The 14,045-nt window shown below is 34.4% G+C and overlaps 1 long non-coding RNA gene and 1 pseudogene across 1 annotated transcript; one reads left to right on the forward strand and one right to left on the reverse strand.

The window, feature by feature from the left end:
• Positions 1 to 394: 394 nt before the first annotated feature.
• On the forward strand, positions 395 to 1,194 carry LOC137242431 (uncharacterized). The gene is made up of 3 exons (XR_010950240.1): positions 395 to 803; positions 862 to 1,021; positions 1,108 to 1,194. It is a non-coding gene; the product is annotated as an uncharacterized lncRNA (long non-coding RNA).
• A 3,740-nt stretch (positions 1,195 to 4,934) lies between these two features.
• LOC137241720 (uncharacterized) lies at positions 4,935 to 6,272 on the reverse strand (annotated as a pseudogene).
• Positions 6,273 to 14,045: the final 7,773 nt, after the last annotated feature.

Below are 14,045 nucleotides of genomic sequence, written 5' to 3' on the forward strand. Positions count from 1 at the left end.
CAAAATCAATTATTTATTTAGTTTGATTTCAATGCTTGAACGGTGAACACGTGTCAGACGCACTCTTTGGTACTCTGTTTTAAGCGCGCGTGCGACACTTCCTCATCGTACGACCATCGAAATCAAACTAAAAGAGCTGTCGTTGATTTTCACGAAGTAGCCATTGTGCTATCGCTTATCGTATACATATATGGTCGTTTAAGCTTGAAACACAATGCCCTGACGCCGCGAAATAAACGCGACGAACATCGCCTTGTCAGAAATAGAATCCCCATAATTACATGAAGGTGAACACAATGAACGCCAAGAGCGGAATTTACGCGACGTCATTTTGCGACGATAGATTTAGTTCTATCGTCGCCGCCGGGCGACAATTTATGCCAAAGGTGACCATATTTATTTTTTGCTTCAACGCTCACATTAAATTTAAACTAAAAATACATTTATCTCGTTCTTTAAAAAGCACAAACATACATTTCCAAACTCTGGATTAGAATAAATTAATTTGCATGATTATAATAAAGTTTTTCAGTGAGTTCTTTGTGTGAAGTCATTAGTTCCTTCTTCTCTCTTCCTTTGTCCTTTCATATGGTCACCCTTAGTATAGTCAAATCAGCTGTTTGTGTAAAATTATTTTGTGAAAATTTTGTATGCAAATTGAAAATTGAGAAATATAAGTGAATGTATCATAGAAAAAGTTAAGGAAAACGATTGTTTATATAATCTTGGTTCTTCAGATTATAAAAATTTAAATAAAAAGCAGTCGATATTTGAAAATATTGGCATAGCATTGACCTTGGATGGTAAGTATTTATATGTTTTGATGTGGGTTCTTCTCATATGTTTAAGTATCCTTTTTAGGAGAAACATATCGTAAAAAGTGGAAAAGTCTGCGAGACACTTATAAAAGGCGTAAGCGCTGTGCGCTATCTCCTTCCGAGAGCGCCGCAGGAAGTGCTACAAAAAGTTGGAAATACATGAATGCAATGCAGTTTTTAGACGACTATCCTGATTCAAGAAAGTAAGTACAGGGTTATGTATATTGCCGCGATGGGTTTGAGTGGTTTTCATTACATTTCGCAATTACTACACGTCTAAAAATTCCAGGAGTGGTATCAAAAGATGCGTTAGAATTCCCACAATATTTGGTACAGTGATACTCTATATGTAATATAGTGTGATCGGGAATAGGATTTATGTAAAAGAAAATAGATTAGATTAGATTATCAATCATTTATTTTTTTCTTTTTAGAACTGTTGGAAATTGTTATCCTGGCATGATTAACGAATATACTGATGTATATGAAAAGTCAACAGATTACTCAAACTCTTCAAATCGTGAACCACTTATTGTATACGAATCGCAAATAAGCGAAAATTCGACAGATTGTTCCAATTCTCCAAATCCAATTATTGATGCTACTTTCGAACCGTATATAGTATACGAACCACAGTTAGTTGACGAGAATTCCAAACCTTCAAATGATAAAGCAGCTAGAAGCTATGTCGCTCAGAATAAGAACCGGAAGTCAAAAAAGCAAGCAGATGCCGAAGTTACTTCAGTTTTCAAGGATGTGCCAAAAGAATGCGCAAAAACAATCCAAGAGATAGCTTGCGCCCCTGAGCAGGAAAAAATACGGGATTCAACTTCGCTTTTGTTTGAAAGCTTGGCGAAAACAATTTCCAGTGCCAACTTATCACAGAATAATGTGCGCAATATTGAAAGGAAAGTTGTTGCTTTAGTTTATGAAGAACTAGGAAAGACAAGTGTTCAATAATTTCACGTCTTTAGCTGATATGTAAACAGTCGTAAGTCCAAAAAATATATTTTGAGAAATGAGAAAAACAAGTACCTCAATGACAATGACAATGGCAATACATCGTAAAGTTCGAAGTGTAGGCAACCAACAATATCTGAGCTAAGATCTTTTGCCAGAAGGTCAAGAAGCCATAATAAAATTGAAAAATGGTACTAGTTTCATTTGGACTAAAAGCGGAGTTGCGACTGCTTACCTCTCATTACAGACATATCGTTAGCTTAATGCACAAAGGACCTAACCAACATATTTGAAATTTGTACGAGTAGCGAATCACATTTTATTTTCGCGTTCACAAAACATAGTATGGCATTTCAAAAGTGGCTATGGTTCTAATCCTTTAAACTTTTTGTCAGGGCGTTTTTTAATATATACCAAAGTCTGCGAAAAATGCAGTATCAAACAATCTGTTGGTTAGGGCCTTTGTTAATTAAGCTAACGATATTTATGTATACCAGTTATTCCCAACGGCACTGTATGCCATTTAGGGTCATATGTTGCCTTTATACAGAGAATGGAGACCAAATTCGAGTGTTGAAGTATGCAATTTAATAACCTATCGGTATTGAATAACGTATATTCTATAGTTCAAATTTGTGCAAAACATTGAAATTTTATTTAAAACTTGATAGCAACTAAATATACATCTTTCTCTTTTGCTAGATGCACAATTTTCAAGTAATTCAACTCAGAGACTAGACTAGTTAATCCTTTAAACAAACCTATAAACTTTTTATTAATACACATACACTTTTGCTCACGCAGTTAACCCATAGTAATTTTATTATTCGTAATTCAGGTTTTATTTCGTTTCATAAAGCAATTACGTAACTTATCAAAAAATACTACAAAACTTCTAATTTGTACATCGGTCCTTTTATGATAAAAATGTATTTTGTGTTTATATGTATTGCCGATCTAGGACTTTGGGGCGTTTTATCAGGGAAATCCTGAAACGTTTGTAACTTTCGCTTTTGCTTTGCTAGTTTGGAAGTATGCCATAATTTTTCTGAGTGATAACAGCTCCTGTACAAAAATTATGAATAGTTGCATAGATTAAAATATAAGTTTGGAAATTAATTAGACATATTTTGCTAAACTTGTATGGAGCGAATTTAATGCGCTAAAGTAAGATGGCTGAATTATATAAGCAGCTACAATAGACCTTTGTGAGAAAAAAATTCATTTTGCCATAAAAGTAGATGCAAATCAAAACTGGACGTATTAATTGACAGTTTTATGTTACTTCGAGTAATGAAATTTTACTACTTGATGGTAAATGTGTGTGTGTGTATTGTAAAGACATACAGCAGCGAAAAGAAAAATAGCAGTGGCAATCAAATTAAATTCGCCAATTAAATTCTTTTTTTTTCGATATTTGAAGAGAAAGCTTCAATGAATTTTGTTGCTAAAACTATGCAAACCATTCGCAAAAAAGTTTACAAAAAATTCGAAAATTCGAGAGAATTTTACAAAAATTTCAAAGCTTTTATTAGAGTTCTCTTAATCTCTTTGAGTATGCAGCCTTCTAGTCCTATCAATTTTAGCCTAACAAAATTATAGGTCTCTCAGAATTCGGATTGATTTTCGAAACTTTTTTCCCGAGACGCATTTGGATATAAAAAAGTAATTGTTTCACGTTTTGTATAGAGGAAAATCTAAAACACCCTTCGAGAGACCTATAACTTTGTTAGACTAAAATTGATTGCACTACAAGGCTGCATACTTAAAGAAATTCAGAGAACTCTAATAAAAGCTTTGAAATTTTTGTAAAATTCTCTCGAATTTTCGAATTTTTCGTTAACTTTTTTGCGAATGGTTTGCATAGTTTTAGCAACAAAATTCATTGAAGCTTTTTCTTCAAATATCGAAAAAAAGGGATTTAATTGGCGAATTTAATTTGATTGCCACTGCTATTTTTCTGTTCGCTGCTGTTAATACAGAATACTTATTTAAATTAACTTATTACATATTAAAAATATTACATTTTGAATGATTGAATGATAAAATGAATTATACTGCATACTAAATTTTCAATATATATTTGGAAATTTTTATAGAGATTTTTAAAAACATTTAAATTAACATATTTCATACTAAATATTACATTTTGAATGATTGAATGATAAAATGAATTATACTGCATACTAAATTTTCAATATATATTTGGAAATTTTTATAGAGATTTTTAAAAACATTTAAATTAACATATTTCAAACTAAATATTACATTTTGAATGATTGAATGATAAAATTAATTATACTGCATACTAAATTTTCAATATATATTTGGAAATTTTTATAGAGATTTTTAAAAACATTTAAATTAACAGATTTCATACTAAATATTACATTTTGAATGATTGAATGATAAAATGAATTATACTGCATACTAAATTTTCAAAGTATATATAATTTTCAATATATATATGTATATATATATATATATATATACGATCTATGAATGCGATAAGAATGAGTAACCTCAGTACAAATAAAAGATAATTATTTAACATTATCTCTACAAAATTTAAAAGCTAATATAGCAACGTAAACAAATACTTATAATAAATTAGAATGTGTGTGTTTCTTTCTAAATTGAGGAAAACCGTTTATTGGCTGGATACATAACAAGGCTAAATATTATTTCGGAAAAAGCACCAAATGACACCTTATGTGGAAAAATATAGTTTTGAATAGTCACTCGATTAGTTAATAAAGGATTTTCCGTACAAATTTCCAATTATAAGAATTTTATTAGCCATTCAGGCCCTCTTGAGAAGTAGGTGGCACCATCCGAAAACGCTAATATTATTATTTTTTAGCTCCCGTTGGCAGTGAAGTCCAATAATTGGTACAAATCGACAGGACTAAATGAGAGTGGAACTCTAAAACATATCAGTAAAAAGACGAAAACAAGTTTTGTAAAAAGAAAGACAGCTCATTCAAACTTAATACAAAAGCTGTAGGATAAGAGGACATTTTACTGCACTTAAATTTTTCCAACCCTAGTTTACCGTATATTTTAAAGCTTCACTTTTAATATTATAAGATTTGGTAAAATAAAAAACGTAGCTACATATGTCCGCATTGGTATTTTAAGGTACGTTTGCGGATTTCACACAGATCGCATTGGCCTTTCTAGTAAGTATTCCGCTAGTTCCTTTCTCAAACTAAATGCTTCATTTGTTGATCGATTGGAATGAGCAATTTGAATAGATGTCATTCTTGTTGAAAGTTGTCCACAATCGAAATTCCCATTTTCATCACTGCTGGCTCTGTTCGGATCGAAGTATCCACTACTACTGTCAAGCATTAAATAATTGTGCAAGACTATAGTTGCTAAAACAATTTTGTCCACATTTTCTGGAGCAGCGTGAATCGTTGTATGAAGAACTCTCCATCTATTTGCTAATATACCAAAGGTGTTTTCAATGTGCACTCATACGGAGGATAACCTTTTGTTATAATTTCGTTTGGCGGGTGACAAATTTCGACCAAGGTAAGGGCGCATGAGATTAGGCTTCAGAGCAAATGCGCTGTCACCGACGAAAAAATATGGAAATATTTGGTTCGTACCTATTTGAAATATGGCATCAATTAACTGAAACCTTATCTGTTATAAACATTTTACCAGGAAGGTTATCTGGGGGAGGAATTTCCAGGTCGTTTCTTAGAATCATGTTACCAAATACGCTTCGTGCCAAAATTCCCCCATCGCTTTGGCTTCCCAACGCACCTACGTCTACAAATGAAAACGTATAGCTATCATCGCATATTGCAATCAGAACTACACTGAATGTCTTTTTGTAATTAAAAAAGAGTGAACCACTACGTTTGGGGCAAACTACTTTCACATGTTTTCCGTCCACCGCGCCGAGACAATGGGGCATTCCAGTTTTTGCTAGAACCTGTCCAAAATATAATATATGAGTATATATAGTTACTTAATACCATACTTCAATTGGAGCAAACCTGTCTGCAATGTTTTTCAATTCGGTTTGATTTGGTTGGGCAAGGTAAATTTCGCGTAGTCCATGCCAAATTGCATCGCATGTCTCGTATATTATTTTCCTAACTGTAGAAACACCCATCTTATATGACCAAGCTAAATACTGTGGATTACAGCCTTGTGCCAAGAACCTGTTGAAACTCCATTTTTACACAGATATATAGTTTATAAAGTTACTTACATCAAAGTGATACCCAAACGGATTTCTTCACTTATTGGTTCTCTTATGGAAAAACGTTGAAGTCGCTCTCGTAACAAATTCACTAGCGCATTAAACTTTGCAACATTCATACGTGTTGCCTTGAAGAAATGTTCTTCATCTGAGAGTTTCAATTGTGCGAAGGAAGTTTCGTGGAAGCTCAGAGTCTTCCTTGTACGATTAACTGGCCGCACCCACCATCGCCGCTTCAACTGCTGGCACACCTCGCGATATATATTCACCATTACAAAAATGATGTTTATAATTTTAAAAATTTTCAACAAACGGCCTCTGTTATTCATTTTTTGTATATACTGCTAATGCTGACCTTAAATTGAATTCATTTCCCACAAGAAATGGTCGCTAATATAAGAAATTATTTTCCATTGAAGAAATGACAGAAAATGTCAGAAAATATCGCCGCCGCTGTCTATTGTGTTTAACTGGACGAAATATCTGAGCGTAAATTTGAAAAATGTCATCGCCTGACGCGGCGTATATCGTCGTCGCTCGGAATTGTGTTTACAGCTTTACAAGCCAACCTAATAAAACCGCACTGCGTTTTTTTAGCGCACGCAAACAACCGGCGTTTTTTGCCCTAACCCAAATAAGCATGCGTTGCGACAATGTAAAGTATGTGTGCAAACGTCAAATCTAAATGTCACGCAGAAGACAAATTGGAAATAGAGTTAGGTTTTCACGCAGTAAATTCAATTTGAGTTGCTCTCATACAAGTTGTATGTGCATGAGACATTTTTGACAGAAAATGACTTGCGTGCATTTATATTAGGTTGGCTTGTTAGCAGGTGCTAAGCTCACGCCCACCCCGGATCATAAAGTTAAAATTAAAGTTAAAGTTAAAGTTAAAGTTAAAGTTAAAGTTAAAGTCAAAGTTAAAGTTAAAGTTAAGGTTAAAGTTAAATTTAAAGTTAAAGTTACAGTTACGCCCCGATTCTAGTGTGGTAACAACATTCTTCACCACGGTAACGAAATCGTGTGGAAACTTTTACACCCTTTTGGTATTCTATCCACGAAAGTAGCCGTATAATTTCTTACCCACAAAAGTAGGTGTTTACATCGAAATAACCACACAACAGCTGTTGTTTAGAAAAAGGCAAAACTGAAAAATAAAGAATTGTAAGCGCAAATGAGTAAGGATAATAGTAAAAAAGTGTTGCCTCTTGCTATATATTATATATTTGTTTACATTATGTACTTTCACAAAATAAATTACAATATAGCTATGTAAAATCGTATGCATGTATGTACATATATACACATCGTCTCGTTTATTCGTTAACCTCGTATCTACGAGTGACACATTTTCGGTAAAGCTATGGCGGAACCATACCAGGCGACAGCATGGTGACATACCTACAAACATAAATAAAAATTCCATGTACTTTGTTTTTGTAAATTCGATGGACGAATGTCTAAATCGTACTGCGCCGGAAGTTGATGTATCGAATCAAATAAAAAAGTTTATATTCAGCTGTCGTATTCTGCCACTTTGTATCGTTCCGCCATGGGTAAAGCGAAGAAAACCAACTTTTAAATTTCACCACAGACATTGGTGAGTTTTTCAGTGATGACAGCGTTACCACTTTGGCCAGAATCGCGAATAAAAGAACTGGTAACGATTTTCGGTTACATAATGTTCTGGGTACTATTTTACCGGTAACGCTCAGAATCGGCCCGTTAAAGTTAAAATGAAAGTTAAAGTTAAAGTTAATGTTAAAGTGAATGTCAAAGTTAAAGCGAAAGTTAAAGTTAAAAATAAAGTTAAAGTTAAAGTTAAGGTTAAAGTTAAAGTTACAGTTAAAGTTAAAAATAAAGTTAAAATTAAAGTGAAAGTCAAAGTTAAAGCGAAATTTAAAGTTAAAAATAAAGTTAAAGTTAAGGTTAAAGTTAAAGTTACAGTTAAAGTTAAAAATAAAGTTAAAGTTATAGTGAAAGATAAATGTTAACTTCTCATTTATTCAATAAAAGAAAAAAATTTGTTTTCTTATCGGTCACCACGCTTAAAAAGGTTAACTTGAATTAATATCAAAGACAAAACTTGAATTAATATCAAATAAAACAAAATGTTGCATAAATATTATAATTGCATAAGTTGATAATATGCAATAGCTTTACCGCGGCAGTCCCCGAGTGCCACACGTCCTTTTTTTCATGTATGAAAACATTTATTTGAAGAAACTTTTTAGTTTTATAATTTATTTAGTAATTTGGGAAAAATTTAAACAACGTGTAATCAGGACGGACAAGGAGACAGCTGTTTCGATTATACCTTGTAAATCTCTTCAAAGCCTTTCTCCCGGGAGTGGGAGTCGAAACCGCACTCCTACGATAGTTGAAATGGTTAGAAACGCATTCAGCTACGGCATGCCTTAGTTGTTGTAAAGCTTTTCCCAATTGCCTTCTTTTGCATATTTTAATCTTTTACACATTGTATACTTTGTATGCAATTATGTGTTAAAGCTATGCTTGGACGGCGGTTTTCAAAGCAACTTTGGTTTTGTTGCTGTTTTTGTTCTATTTATAGAACTACAACGAATTAACCAATTTTGCCTGTTTGTATGATTTAATCGGGGACTGCCCGTATTGCTTTTTTTTTTTTTAAATGTATGAAAACATTTATTTGAAGCAATTTTTTTAATTTTATAATTTATTTAATAATTTGGGAAAAATTTAAACAACGTGACATCAGGACGGACAAGGCGACAGCTGTTTCGATTATACCTTGTAAATCTCTTCAAAGCCTTTTCTCCCGGGAGTGGGAGTCGAAACCGCACTCCTACGATAGGTGAAATGGTTAGAAATGCATTCAGCTACGGCATGCCTTAGTTGTTGTAAAGTTTCTCCCAATTGCCTTCTTTTGCATATTTTAATCTTTTACACATTGTATACTTCGTATGCAATTATGTGTTAAAGCTATGCTTCGTACGGCGGTTTTCAAAGAAACTTTGATTTTGTTCCTGTTTTTGTTCTATTTATAGAACTACAACGAATTAACCAATTTTGCCTGTTTGCATGATTTAACCGGGGACTGCCCGTATTGCTTTTTTTAAATGTATGAAAACATTTATTTGAAGCAATTTTTTTAATTTTATAATTTATTTAATAATTTGGGACAAATTTAAACAACGTGACATCAGGACGGACAAGGCGACAGCTGTTTCGATTATACCTTGTAAATCTCTTCAAAGCCTTTTCTCCCGGGAGTGGGAGACGAACCCGCACTCCTACGATAGTTGAAATGGTTAGAAACGCATTCAGCTACGTCATGCCTTAGTTGTTGTATAGTAGCTTTAACACTTAATTGCATACGAAGTATACAATGTGTAAAAGATTAAAATATGCAAAAGAAGGTAATTGGGAAAAACTTTACAACAACTAAGGTATGACGTATGTAGCTGAATGCGTTTCTAACCATTTCAACTATCGTAGGAGTGCGGGTTCGACTCTCACTCCCGGGAGAAAACACTTTGAAGAGATTTACAAGGTATAATCGAAACAGCTGTCGCCTTGTCCGTCCTGATGTCACGTTGTTTAAATTTTTCCCAAATTATTAAATAAATTATAAAATTAAAAAAATTGCATAAAATAAATGTTTTCATACATTTAAAAAAAGCAACACGGGCAGTCCCCGATTAAATCATACAAACAGGCAAAATTGGTTAATTCGTTGTGGTTCTATAAATAGAACAAAAACAGCAACAAAACCAAAGTTTCTTTGAAAACCGCCGTACCAAGCATAGCTTTAACACATAATTGCATACGAAGTATACAATGTGTAAAAGATTAAAATATGCAAAAGAAGGCAATTGGGAAAAACTTTACAACAACTAAGGCATGACGTAGCTGAATGCGTTTCTAACCATTTCAACTATCGTAGGAGTGCGGGTTCGACTCCCACTCCCGGGAGAAAAGGATTTGAAGAGATTTACGAGGTATAATCGAAACAGCTGTCGCTTTGTCCGTCCTGATGTCACGTTGTTTAAAATTTTCCCAAATTATTAAATAAATTGTCTAAATGTTTGCTAAATACTTATGCACTCTTTGTAGGAGGAATGTATGATAATAGTATTAATACAGATTTATTATTCGAAGTCTTAATGCTTATACAAATCTGTTCGCACATACCATCGGCGTAAGGCAAATTAATAATTTGGCTGCATAAGTCGGATCTTATGGCAAGTAGAGCACCTCCCCCTTTATGCAATCTGGTTGTAATTGGGCAGCGATCCTTACGATAGATATGACAATAGCTGTCGTAGTACTCGGATGAAGAGATATTTTCAGTTAACCAAGTCTCTGTTATGGCGATGATATCAAACTTATGCAAAGATGTGCAGCGTTGAAATTGAAGAATTTAGTACGCATTCCACTCACATTTTGATAGTAGACCGAGTATTTTCTACTTTGATTCTTTACTAGACTCGTTGTTCGGAAGGATCCTGCTGGATTTTCAGCGTCTCCTCCCCTGGTTTTTGGAAATTCTCAAAATGGTCGCACCTTAACTCCTGCTGGCCAGATTGAGTGGTCAAAGCAATTTGTTATAGTAAGTAACTCGGCGATACTCCTAATTTATAGTTAATACGCTTGAGGGAATCAATAGACACACCATTTGTAACAAGAGCAAAACAAACAAGTAAGGACGGGACTGTCTTCGGCTGTGCCGAAGACTTCATACCTTTCATGAATGGGACTGAACAATAACCTTATCCCGTTCGTAATCTCCGAATAATCGGATGTATAAGATAAGAAATATATAGTGAACAGATCTACGTACCTAAACGATTTTTCAGATAAATATAAAATAAAAAATAGGTAGATAATTTGTGTGAGGATGCAAAGTTTCAGGTTTTTTGTGGTCTGCGTGTAAAAACTATGCCTACGAATCACGCATTTCAACAATATATGACGTAAACGTAACTATTTGATGAAATTTTATGAATTTTGAAACTTCTAGCCGTAAAAAAGGGGCAAAAAAATACAGTCTATATGGGGTATATAATATATGTACCACCGATCTCTATGATTTTTTCAGACAACAATATATGCTATATACGTAAGCATTTGGTGAAATTTGAAGCTTCTAGCTGTTAAAATGGGGCAGAAATTGCGCAAAGTTTCTTATATGAACAATCGGTTGTATGAGATATATACTATATATACCATCGATCTCAATGATTTTTTCAGACAACTATATATATTATACACGTAAGCATTTGGTAAAATTTGAAGCTTCTAGCTGTTAAAATGGGGAAGAAATTGTGCAAAGTTTCTTATCTGAACAATCGGTTGTATGAGATTATATATACCACCGGTCTCTATGATTTTTTCAGACAACAATATATGCTATACACATAAACATTTGGTGAAATTTGAACATATCTAAACGATTTTTAAGAGAAATATAAAATAAAAAATAGGAAGGTACTTTGTGTGAGGATGCAAAGCTTCACGTTTTTTGTGGTCTCCATGTAAAAACTATGACCACGAATCACGTATTTCAAAAATATATGACGTAAACGTAACTATTTGATAAAATTTGATGAATTTTGAAGCTTCTATCCGTAAAAAAGGGGCAAAAATTACAGTTTATATGAAGTATATCATATATATACCACCGATCTCTACGATTTTTTCAGACAACAATAAATGCTATATACGTAAGCATTTGCTGAAATTTGAAGCTTCTAGTTGTTAAAAAGGGGCAGAAATTGCGCAAACTTTCTTATCTGAACAATCGGTTGTATGAGATATATACTATGTATACCACCGATCTCAATGAGTTTTTCAGACATCAATATACGCTATACACGTAAGCATCTGGTGAAATTTGAAGCTTCTAGCTGTTAAAATGGGGCCGAAATCGCAAAAAAAAAAAATATATATATACTATATATATACTATATATACCATCATATATATATTATATATATCACCGATCTCTATGGTTTTTTGACACAAAAATATATGCTATATACGTAAGCAATCGGTGAAATTTGTGCAATCGGTGTTGTGGTGGTGAGATTATATATACCACCCGTCTCTATGATTTTTTCAGACAACAATATATGCTATACACGTAAACATTTGGTGAAATTTGAACATATCTAAACGATTTTTAAGATAAATATAAAATAAACAAGTAAGGAAGGTTAAGTTCGGGTGTAGCCGAACATTACATACTGAGTTGAGAGCTATGGTGACAACATAAGGGAAAATAACCATGTGGAAAATGAACCGAGGGTAATCCTGGAATGGCGGCCACCGTGGTATAAATGAGCGAAATCGGATGATAACCACGCCCACTTTTATATATATAACATTTTGGAAAACACAAAAAACCTGATTATTTAGTAAATAATACACCTAGAATGTTGAAATTTGACGTGTGGGCTGATATTGAGACTCTTGATAAAAATTTGAAAAAAAATTTTAAATGTTAAAAGTTAAAGTTAAAGTTAAAGTGAATGTTAAAGTTAAAGCGAAAGTTAAAGTTAAAGTTAAAGTTAAAAATAAAGGTAAAGTTAAAGTTAAAGTGAAAGTTAAAGTTAAGGTTAAAGTTAAAGTTAAAGTCAAAGTTAAAGTTAAGGTTAAAGTCAAAGTTAAAGTTGAAGTTAAAGTTAAAGTTAAAGTAAAGTTAAGGTTAAAGTTAAAGTTAACGTTAAAGTAAAACTTAAAGTTAAATTTAAAGTTAAAGTTAAAGGTAAAGTGAATGTTAAAGTTAAAGCGAAAGTTAAAGTTAAAAATAAAGTTAAAGTTAAAATGAAAGTTAAAGTTAAAGTCAAAGTTAAAGTTAAAGTTAAAGTTTTTTTTTTTTTTTTGTGTGTTTCGTGGAAGGAGGAAATGCTTTATGCACTGACCGGGATATTTAAGCCTCACTGCGAGACTCTCCGAGTGTGGGACTCCCTTCTTCCATGAAGGCCTACCCACTAAAACCTAACCTCCCACGGCCCGCGCAAATCCCCGTACCTGGGACCGCGTTTAGCATTACTTCGGGTGCGGGTGCGCGCTACGTGAGCTCTATGGCTACTCTCACGCTAATGGGCTAGGCATCCGTCTTCTCGTTTACTGGTAAGTATATGCCTCACATATGTGCTGACCGTATCCCATCTGTCTCTTCGACAGGTCATGTTATTAATGACACTGCCCGGGGATAGGTCGCCAAGTACCTCTTCTACCCTCCTTCGCTGATGGGAGAAGTGCCTGCATTCGAAGAAGGTGTGGCGTACATCGTCTATTTCCCCACAGTACAGACAGCTCGGGCTATCAACGTTACCCATTCTGTGTAGGTAATTGCGGAAGTAACCATGTCCCGTTAGAAACTGGGTCAGGTAAAAGTCTACCTCTCCGTGCGGTCGCTTCAACCATGGATCAAGTTCAGGGATTAGTTCCCTAGTCCACTTTCCTACGATGCTGTTGCTCCACTGATCTTGCCAACGTCGGATCGATTTTTCTCGCGCCTGCATGGCAACAGCAGCTCTATTTGCTTGCGATCCGTTGTCATATATTGTTTTTCTTTCCTCAACGAGAAGATATATCGGTATGGTTCCCGCAACAACCAGGACAGCTTCAGCTGATACCGTGCGGTAAGCCGAAGATATTCGCAGCGCCCCTCTGCGTTGGACCGAGGTGAGGGCGACTCGGTTCTTCCGGTATTTCATTGCGTCCGCCCAGATTTCTGCACCATATAAGAGTATAGAATCCGAGGCTGATGCAAGCAACTTCCTTGTGCATGGCTTTGGGCCACCTGTGTTTGCCATTAATCTACTCAACTGCGCTATTATGCGCGCAGCTCTTTCGCAGGTCCCTCGTATGTGATCCGAGAAGTTGAGTTTGCTGTCTAACCTCACTCCCAGATATTTCGTTGAAGCGAGTGTTTCTATTGGCTGGTCCCCAACCATCATGTTCCTGGTAGTGGGAATACGTCTCTTTGTGAGGATGACGATCTCCGTTTTGGCTGTTGCTAACTGGAGACCGTGCTCAGCCATCCACCTATTTAC

This window comes from Eurosta solidaginis, chromosome 2 (assembly GCF_040869045.1).
Source record: "Eurosta solidaginis isolate ZX-2024a chromosome 2, ASM4086904v1, whole genome shotgun sequence".
In the NCBI taxonomy this organism is placed as follows: domain Eukaryota; kingdom Metazoa; phylum Arthropoda; class Insecta; order Diptera; family Tephritidae; genus Eurosta; species Eurosta solidaginis.